Below are 7,817 nucleotides of genomic sequence, written 5' to 3' on the forward strand. Positions count from 1 at the left end.
TTCCTCCTCTCTTTTTCCTTCCTATAATTACCTTTTTCCTGAGTAAGTTGCCCAGGGCGTCAGTTCTTGAATGATCATTGACACACTGGGAAAGATTATAGAAGGTTTTTGTCTTTGAACCAAATATAATGGTCTTATGCTATCTTAAAACCTTTCTGGTTTGTTAGTCACGAGGGTTTCATGGATGAGAGCCCACTTCCCCAGATCATCTAGAAACTTTAAATGAGCAAGAACACGGTAGCACACATAGGTCCTGAAGTTCTTTCTTGTTACATTACGGCTGTGTGAGTTTTTGTCTGGAGGCAATTCAAGATGCTGATTGCCACTTTTAATAGCGATAGCATTTAGCAATAGACTTATATACCGCTTTACAGTGCTTCACAGCCCTCTCTAAATGGTTTACAGAGTCAGCATATTTCCCCCAACAATCTGGGTCCTCATTTTACCAACCTTGGAAGGATGGAAGACTGAGTTAACCTTGAGCCTGGTGAGATTTGAACTGCCAAATTACAGGCAGCTGGCAGTCAGCAGAAGTAGCCTGCAGTACTGCATTCTAACCACTGTGCCACCGAGGAGCAACTAGTACTGCACTCTAACCACTGTGCCACCTAGATGGCATAGAACCAGGTTATTTGAGGGAACTACCTCTTCCTGGGTTGTATATAAATCCAGCTGGATTGTATCGAGGGGTTCATTCTAGGTTCATTCTATTAAACATTGTCTTCTGCTAAGACCTCGTAAGTAAACCTTTTCCTGCCTGAAATATGGAGGGCCTATACCTCTCTTCTTTCCATAAGGCCTTGAAGGCCTAGCTTTTCTCGAGATATATAGGTCAGAGAAGCCAAACCAAGCCCCTCCCCCCACCCCACCCCCCACACACCAAAAAAAAAAACCTCCTCTAACATGTACAAGAGCCATGGTGGCACTTTGGTTAGAATGCAATACTGCAGGTTCACTCCAAGAGTTCAATTCTGAGTGGCTCAAGGTTGACTTAGCCTTCCATCCTTCTGAGGTGGGTAAAATGAGGAGCCAGTTTGTGGGGCAATATACTAACTATGTAAACTACTTAGAGAGGGCTGTAAAGCACCATGAAGCAGTATATAAGTCTAAGTGCTCTTGCTCCTGCTATAGAGATCTGCTATTCACAGACAGCTGGTTAAAAGAAGGAGGTATTAATATTATTGATGAGCAAACAATAGATATTTCTAAGCTGTTCTAGTTTTATAATTAATTTCTTCAAAAGAAACCACTTGTGCAATCATCCACAGATAAAAGTAGCTATTTTTCAAATATGACTCCTATCTTTCTTCTTTTGCATTTTCAGCTTCTAAATATACAAATTACACATTTTACAATCTTTTCCTAGACAAAACCTTTTTACAGCAATGGTTGAGAGGAAAGAATTTGTCTAGTGTTGTTAAACGTTTAGTTAGTCAGTAATGGAGTCATATGCAACAACAGAGCAGTGATCTTTGCTCAGCCTTGGCTTCTCTTTTAATGTGTTATGTTCATGATTAAGCTCCTGATGTTTCTAATTAAAGTATTAGCCTCTTGGAGGCATTACGTATGTATGTCCTTCTGTTTAATGCTTGTCCACACATGTTTTTTCTAGTTCTTAAGTAGGATTGTAATCATAACCAATGCAACGATTAACCATTATGAATGGGAGTGTTCTGTTCAATGAGAAAGGATCCTGAAGTCCAGGAGTACTTTTCCACTAATTAGATTTCAGAACTCTAATCATTCATGATTTTAAGTAAAGAAAACTAAAGAAGAAAAACTGGAAGAAGAGAGAGGGGAACTATGACTGCTACTATAATTATAGCAATATCCAATCCCAGGCCAAGCACACAAAGATACACTGAGAGGCTGTTGCAAAATTAACTGATAAGTTTTGTGAAGTAAAGAAGCAAACAACAAAGGAAATGTGAGCAAAATGTGTGTGCATGTGTACACACACACACACACACACACACACACACGAGAAACAAGTCCCCTAAAGTTCAGCAGGCAATAAGAATTCCAATTTGGAACAGCAGACATAACAGTGGAATTGCAAAAGTCCAAACCTTGCAAAAGGGCCATCAGCTGGCAGATCTAGAATAAAAGTCATGAGGTTTCAAACCAGGAATGAAGGTGCACTGAATGGATTAGTGAAGCCAGTCATCCACAGAAAGGTTTGAGCTTGCTGTTTCTTGATAGTCAATAATTCTTTCTTAAATAAAAGAGGAGCCCTGCAGAATGCTGTTAAGTTTGGAGAATAAGGAGACCAGACATCTGACCAGTGACTTCAACTCTTTAATAATAACAGGAATCCGAATGGAACAGAGCAATGCTATGGGCAGCAGTAACCCTTTATAGGGTTAGCTGCTGCCTTATTAACCAATGAAAATGCGCAACAGGTTCCAACTACTGACCAATAAGGACAGTCCCAAAAGTGACCAATCAGGGACCGGTTCTGGCCCAATCCCAAGTTGTTGTATAAGGACCAATCAGGTGTGCAGGTTTTCAACCCCTAATTTGCATTTAGGTTATTCACTTTTATTGATTCACAACACCCTCCCCTTGGGTTCCGTTTGAGGGGCTGTGATAAAATCCTCAAGATAGGCAGGCCGTTTGGTCTGCCTGGATGATTTCGAGGCTCCACCGGTTTTGTCCAACGTCCGGTTCCGGTGGAGCGTTTGGATGACCATTGTTAAGTTCTAGTTCGCTGCACGGCGATTCCGTGCTGCATTCACTGTGGATGTCTCTGCTGCTGCGAGTTTCTTCGGGTTTTGCAGTTCGTTTCCCCCTGTATTAAAGTTCCCTGAAGACATCAACTCTCTCCCCGCTTCACGTTCGGTGCTTCGCTGGACTGTAGGCCTCCCGTTGACCCGCTATTAGTTGTATCAAAGTCAATTCCTCGATACTCCCTCCCCCTTGAGTTGGTGAACCGGGAAGTCATGGCCGCTGGGTGGTAATCTCGATCGGAGCTGGTCTATGTGGCGTTTCCACACCCTCCCATCATCTGTTAGCAGGCGGTAAGATCTAGGCCCGGTGAGGTGGGTAACGGTTGCGGGTATCCATAACGGGTCGCCGGAAAAGTTTTTGGCAAAGATTAAATTGCCTACCTTAAATTCCCGGCATTTGCTGCTGGAGCCGACAGGTTTTTCTGGTGCGAAAGCGGGGTGAAGCCGGTCAAGGTGCGATCGTATTTTCCGCCCCATAAGAAGTTCAGCGGGTGTTTTGTTGGTCACGCTGTGGGGCGTGATGTGCTGCAATAAGAGGATTCGATTGATTTTCTGTCGATGTTGCCAAATTCCATTTTATGCAGGGTCTTTTTCACAAATTGTACCATGCGTTCTGCACGTCCATTTGCCGCAGGGTGCGCGGCGAGGTCAGCGCATGGCGGATGCCCGATCAGCCAGATATTGTTCAAAGGGCAATGCAGTGAACTGCGGGCCGTTGTCCGAGACCAACACGTCCGGAAACCCGTGCGTGGCAAATAGTCTGTTTAATTTATTAATAACTGAGTCGGTTGTAGTTGTGTGCATTTGATGAATCTCGAGCCAGTTAGAATAGGCGTCGACAGTAATCAGGAAAGTGTGACCCTTGGTAGGCCCCGCAAAGTCAATATGAATACGGGACCACGGTTCCCTCGGTGTTTCCCATTCGGTTGGGCTTGCTTTGGTGGGCGTTGCTGACGTCCTGGCAACGTTGGCACGTAGCGACCCAGGCCTCGATTCGTTTGTCGATTCCCGGCCACCAAGCGTAGCTGCGTGCGAGTGATTTCATCCGCACAATGCCGGATGTCCCTCATGCAATACCGCCAGCACAGTCTGTTGCAATTTGGCAGGGATTACGACTCGATCGCCCCACAAGATACAGCCTTTTTGGGAAAACAGCTCGGTTTGGCGGGCTTTGAAGGCGCCCATTCAGGTGCAATTTGGTCCGTCGGCCACCCTCGTTCAACCCAGCGTAGTATGTGTTGCAGAACTGGGTCACATTTCGTTTCAAAAGCAATGTCTCTAGCCGTCAAGGGTGGTGCCTGTAGAGTTTCAATCTGTAGTGTTGAGAGGGTTGGGGCTGGATCCACAACAGCGTCTGGGAGCGGTGTTCTGCTCAATGCATCGGCGTGGAGAATCGATTTCCCGGGCGGTGCTGCAAAGTGTAGTTTTAGGCCGCCAGGAATTCAGACCAACGAGTCATTCTGGGGGACAATATATACGGGGTTGGTTTATTACCCGCAATGATCCCCAGTAGCGGTTTATGATCAGTGATTATTGTAAATGCACAGCCATAAACATATTCGTGAAATCTTTTAACTGCAGCAACAATAGCTAAAGCTTCTTTGTCCAGCTGACTATAATTTCGTTCAGCTTTAGCTAAGGTTCGCGAAAAAAAGCGATGGGGGCTTCTGCTCCGTTTGGTAACACGTGGGCCAGAATTGCCCCAACCCCAAAAGGTGATGCATCACACATGATAGTGAGCGGCAGAGTCTCGTTGTACTGCATAAGTACTGAATCAGAAGTTAGCAATTTCTTTACTTGTTGGAAAGCATGTTGTTCCTGTTGTCCCCAAACCCACGTTGCTTTTTGTCTAATAGTCTATGCAAAGGTTCAGCTACTGTTGCTTTGTGGGGTAAAAACACATTATAGAAATTGATAAGTCCAAGGAACGCCTGTAGGTCTGCCTTGTTCCTAGGAGTGGGTGCCTTTTTAATTGCTCGTAATTTGTCTTCGGTGGGATGAATTCCTTGGCTGTCCAGGAGGTATCCCAAAATTCTACTTTTCGGTACATAAGTGGCATTTATCTTTTTTTACTCTGAGGCCTGTGTTTTGGAATCTTCGTAAAACCTCTCTGAGTCATTTTTCTAGGATATCTTTGTTAGGTGCGGCAATGAGTACATTGTCGAAATATGGGACAACGCCTTTTATCCCTTGTAACAACCTTTCCATTAAGCTCTGGAAGATTCCAGGGTCGACGCTTACTCGGTTGGAGCGGTTGCATTTAAATGCGCCCTATGTGTTACGATCGTTTGTGCCTCGGCTGTGGTTGGGTCTACAGGCAATTGTTGATATGCCTGGGCTAAATCTAGTTTGGCGAAAACTTTTCCGCCGCCCAGAGAATGGAGTAAGTGTTGCACTACCGGTACTGGATAAGCACTTTGCTGCAGTGCGTGGTTTAATGTGGCCCGGTAGTCTCCGCAAATTCTTAGGACCCATCAGGCTTGATAGGCATTACTATCGGGGTTTCCCAACGGGCGTGGTCTGTAGGTTCCAGTACGCCCTGCGCTATCAGCTTATCGAGTTGTTCGTCGATTTTAGGCTTTAAGCGAACGGCACCCGACGCGCTTAAGGCGGATGGGTGCTATTTCAGGGTTCAAGTTAAGCGAGATTGGGGTCCCCTTATACTTGCCTAGTCCGTTCGCGAAACGTCTTGGAATTCTTGTACGAGTGCCTCTTCCCAATTGACGCTTTCGGCCTTGTGGACTCCGGCTACAGTGATTCCGGCGGCCTGAACCATTGGAGGCCTAGAAGACTAGGCCTGTCGCGATCCACGACAGTCAGTGGTAGTGCGACGGTGCGGTCCTTGAATGAGACCTGGAATCTGCGGGACCCGGCGACGGGGATTCGGTTGCCCTGATAGTCTTTGAGTATAACCCTTTGAGGGTTAAGGTCTTGGCGGCGAATCGTTGGAAGGAGCTGTTGGAGCGTTTTCCACGACACCATCGAGAGGGAAGATCCCGAGTCTACCTCCATCACGCACGGTTTGTTTTCGATGGTGACCTTTACTCGGATTTTCCCAGCATCAAGGGATGTAGCGTGGCCTATGGTGATTGTTTGGTGGGTCTCTTCCCGCCGGGTTTCTTCACGCCTGGTGGAAGTGGTGGACGGTTTGTTACTGTAGGAGTGGTTTAATTTTTCTCGGTGTGTGCCGAAGAATCCTGAAGACTGGCATTCGGCCTGTCGGGTTTGGAGTTTTGTTTGCTTCTGCAAACCTTTGCGATGTGACCTCGTCTCCGCAATTTCGGCAGAGCGCGTCAAGGAATTTGCAGCCAGATCGTGGGTGATTGGATCCACAGCCGGCACACGGTCGAAATGAGTGTTGTGAGGACTGCTGTCTCTCCGTTCGAAGTCGGTTGACCTCTTCCTCATCGCTGTCAGATGGGGACTCTAGGTCTTCGTGGTGAGTTGATACCGGGTGTCTCTCTGAGCGGCGGGTATCAGTGGCGAGTTTACGTGGCGGTGCGTTGGTGTGGCGCATTCGGGCTGCCGACTTCTTGGTGGCCTCTGCTGCCGAGGCTTCTTTAAGGGCATCGTTGAGACTGATGTCCCCCTTAGCCATAATTTTACTCTGGATCATGCCGTCTTCTAGGCCCAGAACCAAACGGTCCCGGAGAGCTTCTTCTAAGTCTGCGAATCCGCAGAGGCCTCAAGGTTTCGGAGGTCCGCGATATAATCAGCGAGGCTTTCGTCTTTCTGTTGGTCCCTCCGGTAATATTCGTGTCTTCTGACGAGGGTTGGCACCGTAGGTGCGTAGTGAGCCCGTAGTAAAGGCTCGAGGACGTCCCAGTCCATCTCTTTTACCTCTGCTGGCCTGGCAAGTGACTTTGCCATCTTAAACACGGTCGGGCCGCAGTGAGTTAGAAAGATAGCTCTTTTTTCCCCGCTGTTGCATTTTTTAGGTTGTTGGTCTCCAGAAACATCTGGAACCTATCCATGTATGACTCCCAGTCTTCGGTCTCTGGGTCGAATGGAGCGGGTGGTGCGACACCACTGGCCATGTTGCCGTTGATGGTGCGTGATCAACCACGTGCTCTGTAGGTTGCTCTGTAGGTTTAGTCAGCTCTTCGGTCTCTGGATCCCATCCTCGTCGCCAGTGTTAAGTTTGGAGAATAAGGAGACCAGACATCTGACCAGTGACTTCAACTCTTTAATAATAACAGGAATCCGAATGGAACAGAGCAATGCTATGGGCAGCAGTAACCCTTTTATAGGGTTAGCTGCTGCCTTATTAACCAATGAAAATGCGCAACAGGTTCCAACTACTGACCAATAAGGACAGTCCCAAAAGTGACCAATCAGGGACCGGTTCTGGCCCAATCCCAAGTTGTTGTATAAGGACCAATCAGGTGTGCAGGTTTTCAACCCCTAATTTGCATTTAGGTTATTCACTTTTATTGATTCACAACAAATGCTCTGCTCTGCTCTTCATTGGGTGAGTCCTGAAGATGAGGATATTCATGCCCAGGGGGGAACATCAAACCCCCAATGGCATTACATGTGCCAAGTCATTATCTAGTTCACATCATTTTCATGAAGGCTTCTTGCCCTCCTCATCTTCAGGGACTCCTGGCAGCTATGCATGCTGCTTACCAGACAGCCCAACCTCATCTGTGTGTAACTCCTCAGGCTATGGTGTCTTCAGCAACCACTAGAGGACGTGTCTCCACATTGTCTCTTGTGAGCCTGAGCTTGCCATGGAAATAGGAAATAAAATTACACTAAGGGTAAGGGATTCAAAAGATTTAGGAAAATGATGCAAGTTGCTTCCAGGTTTAGATTTTTCATGCAAACATTATTCAATTCATGTCTGAATCAGTGGTAGTTATTCTATCAGTTCGGCCCTGTTCTGCCAAACCGGTAGCGCCAACGAGCAGCAGAGACTGAACCAGTTCTCTCTGACACTTTGCTGTTTGGCCCACCTGCCTGTCTGGGCTCCCATGCTAACCTTTATTCCCTGCTTTTGAAGGGCAGCTGCTTTGCACGGTACAGCAGATTGCTGTGCATCAGCTGCTGAAGCGGCAGGGAGTGTGCAGGATTGCAGGAGGTGAG

Source organism: Notechis scutatus, chromosome 1, assembly GCF_049901735.1.
Source record: "Notechis scutatus isolate UNSWTSFEM ecotype Mainland chromosome 1, rNotScu1.2, whole genome shotgun sequence".
Lineage (NCBI taxonomy): Eukaryota > Metazoa > Chordata > Lepidosauria > Squamata > Elapidae > Notechis > Notechis scutatus.